Source organism: Micromys minutus, assembly GCF_963924665.1.
Source record: "Micromys minutus genome assembly, contig: SCAFFOLD_47, whole genome shotgun sequence".
Lineage (NCBI taxonomy): Eukaryota > Metazoa > Chordata > Mammalia > Rodentia > Muridae > Micromys > Micromys minutus.
The window spans coordinates 1,206,418-1,210,230 of NW_027667133.1; positions in this window are offsets into that span (position 1 = coordinate 1,206,418).

The window sequence follows — 3,813 nt, forward strand, 5'->3', positions numbered from 1 at the left end:
TTTCTGCAATTTTGCACCAAAATAAGGGAAATTTCTGCCTTTATACCCTTAAATAAGGGGAATTTCAGACTTTTTACCTCAAAATAAGGGGAATTTCTGCATTTTTGCCCCAAATGATGGGAAATTTCTGCCTTTTTGCCCCAAAATAAGAAAAATTTCAGCAATTTTGTACCAAAATAAAAGAAATTTCTGTTTTTTTTTTCCAAAATAAGAAAATTTCTGCTTTTTTCTGAAATAAGTCAAATTTCTGCAATTTGCCTCAAAATAAGGGAAATTTCTGGAATTTTGCCCAAAAATAAGTGGAATTTTTGACTTTTTGCCCCAAAATAAGGAAAATTTCTGTATTTTGCCCCAACATATTGGGAATTTCTGCCTTTTTGCCCCACAATTAGGAGAATTTCTGCAATTTTGCTCCAAAATACGTGGAATTTCTGCCTTTTTGCCCAAAAATAAGAAGAATGCATACCTTTTGCCATAATAAAGGGAAATTTCATCATTTTTGCTCCAAAATATGGGGAATTTCTGCTTTTTTGCCTCTAAATAAGTGGAATTTTTGTATTTTTCCCCCAAAACAAAGGGAATTTCTGTCTTTTTTGCCCCAAAATAAGGGAAATTTCTGACTTATTACCCTGAAATAAGTGAAATCTCTGCAATTTTGCCACAAAATAATGGAAATTTCTGCTTTTTTGCCCTTAAATAAGGGAAATTTCAGCCTTTTTACCTCAAAATAAGGGAAATTTCTGCATTTTTGCCCCAAAATATGGGAAATTTCTGCCTTTTTGCCCCAAAATAAGAAAAATTTCTGCAATTTTGTAACAAAATAAAAGAATTTTCTGCCTTTTTGCCCCAAAATAAGAAAATTTCTGCTTTTTTCAGAAATAAGTCAAATTTCTGCAATTTTGCCTCAAAATAAGGGAAATTTCTGTAATTTTGCCCCAAAATAAGTGGAATTTTTGAGTTTTGCCCCAAAATATGGAGAATATCTTTTTGCCCCAACATATAGAAAATTTCTGCCTTTTTGCCCCACAATTAGGGGAATTTCTACAATTTTGCTCCAAAATACGGGAAATTTCTGCCTTTTTGCCCAAAAGTAAGAAGAGTGCATACCTTTTTGCCATAAGAAAGGGAAATTTCTTCATTTTTGCTCCAAAATAAGGGGAATTTCTGCTTTTTTGCCTCTAAATAAGTGGAATTTCTGTCTTTTTCTCCCAAAACAAAGGGAATTTCTGTCTTTTTTGCCCCAAAATAAGGAAAATTTATGACTTATTACCCTGAAATAAGTGAAATTTCTGCAATTATGCCCCAAAATTAGGGAAATTTCTGCTTTTTTGCCTTAAATAAGGGAAATTTCAGCCTTTTTACCTCAAAATAAGGGGAATTTCTGAATTTTGGCCCCAAAATATGGGAAATTTCTGCCTTTTTGCCCCAAAATAAGAAAAATTTCAGCAATTTTGTACCAAAATATGGGAAATTTCTGCCTTTTTGCCCCAAAATAAGAAAATTTCTGCTTTTTTCTGAAATAAGTCAAATTTCTGCAATTTGCCTCAAAATAAGGGAAATTTCTGAAATTTTGCCCAAAAATAAGTGGAATTTTTGATTTTGGCCCCAAAATAAGGAAAATTTCTGTATTTTGCCACAACATATAGGGAATTTCAGCCTTTTTACCTCAAAATAAGGGGAATTTCTGCATTTTTGCCCCAAAATATGGGAAATTTCTGCCTTTTTGCCCCAATATAAGAAAATTTCTGCTTTTTTTTCTGAAATAAGTGAAATTTCTGCAATTTTGCCCCAAAATAAGTGAAATTTTTGAGTTTTGCCCAAAAATAAAGAGAATTTCTGTCCTTTTGCCCCAACATATAAAAAATTTCTGCCTTTTTGCCTCACAATTAGGGGAATTTCTGCAATTTTGCTCCAAAATACGGGGAATTTCTGCTTTTTTGCCCAAAAATAAGAAGAATGCATACCTTTTTGCCATAAAAAAGGGAAATTTCTTCATTTTTGCTCCAAATTAAGGAAAATTTCTGCTTTTTTGCCTCTAAATAAGTGGAATTTCTCTCTTTCTCTTCCAAAACAAAGGGAATTTTTGTCTTTTTTGCCCCAAAATCAGGAAAATTTCTGACTTATTACCCTGAAATAAGTGAAATTTCTGCAATTTTGCACCAAAATAAGGGAAATTTCTGCCTTTATACCCTTAAATAAGGGGAATTTCAGACTTTTTACCTCAAAATAAGGGGAATTTCTGCATTTTTGCCCCAAATGATGGGAAATTTCTGCCTTTTTGCCCCAAAATAAGAAAAATTTCAGCAATTTTGTACGAAAATAAAAGAAATTTCTGTTTTTTTTTCCAAAATAAGAAAATTTCTGCTTTTTTCTGAAATAAGTCAAATTTCTGCAATTTGCCTCAAAATAAGGGAAATTTCTGAAATTTTGCCCAAAAATAAGTGGAATTTTTGATTTTGGCCCCAAAATAAGGAAAATTTCTGTATTTTGCCACAACATATAGGGAATTTCAGCCTTTTTACCTCAAAATAAGGGGAATTTCTGCATTTTTGCCCCAAAATATGGGAAAATTCTGCCTTTTTGCCCCAAAATAAGAAAAATTTCAGCAATTTTGTACCAAAATATGGGAAATTTCTGCCTTTTTGCCCCAAAATAAGTGGAATTTCTGAGTTTTGCCCCAAAATAAGAAGATTTTCTGTCTTTTTGCCCCAACATATAGGGAATTTCTGCCTTTTTTCCCCACAAATAGGGGAATTTCTACAATTTTGCTCCAAAATACAGGGAATTTCTGCTATTTTGCCCGAAAATAAGAAGAAAGCAAATCTTTTTGCCATAAAAAAGGGAAATTTCTTCATTTTTGCTCCAAAATAAGGGGAATTTCTGTTTTTTGCCTCTAAAGAAGTGGAATTTCTGTCTTTTTACCCCAAAACAAAGGGAATTTCTGGTTTTTGCCCCAAAATAAAGAAAATTTCTGACTTATTTCCCTGAAATAAGTGAAATTTCTGCAACTTTGCCCCAAAATAAGGGAAATTTCTGCCTTTTTGCCCCCAAATAAGGGGAATTTCTGCCTTTTTACCTCAAAATAAGGGGAATTTCTGCATTTTTGCCCCAAAATATGGGAAATTTCTGCCTTTTTGCCCAAAATAAGAAAAATTTCTGCAATTTTGTATCAAAATAAAAAAAATTTCTGCATTTTTGCCAGAAATAAGAAAATTTCTGCTTTTTTTCTGAAATAAGTCAAATTTCTGCAGTTTTGCCCCAAAATAAGGGAAAGTTCTGGAATTTTGCCCCAAAATAAGTGGAATTTTTGAGTTTTGCCCCAAAATAAGGAGAATTTTTGTCTATTTGCCCCAACATATAGGGAATGTCTGCCTTTTTGCCCCACAATTAGGGAAATTTCTGCAATTATGCTCCAAATTATGGGGAATTTCTGCTTTTTTGCCCAAAAATAAGAAGAATGCATACCTTTTTGCCATAAAAAAGGGAAATTTCTTCATTTTTGCTCCAAAATAAGGGGAAGTTCTGCGTTTTTGCCTCTAAATAAGTGGAATTTCTGTCTTTTTCTCCCAAAACAAAGGGAATTTCTGTCTTTTTTGCCCTAAAATAAGGAAAATTTCTGACTTATTACCCTGAAATAAGTGAAATTTCTGCAATTTTGCCCCAAAAAAGGGAAATTTCTGCATTTTGCCCCCAAATAAGGGGAATTTCAGCCTTTTTACCTCAAAAAAAGAAGAAATTCTGCAATTTTGCTTCAAAATAAGGAAAATTTCTGAAATTTTGCCCCAAAATAAGTGGAATTTCTGCAATTTTGCC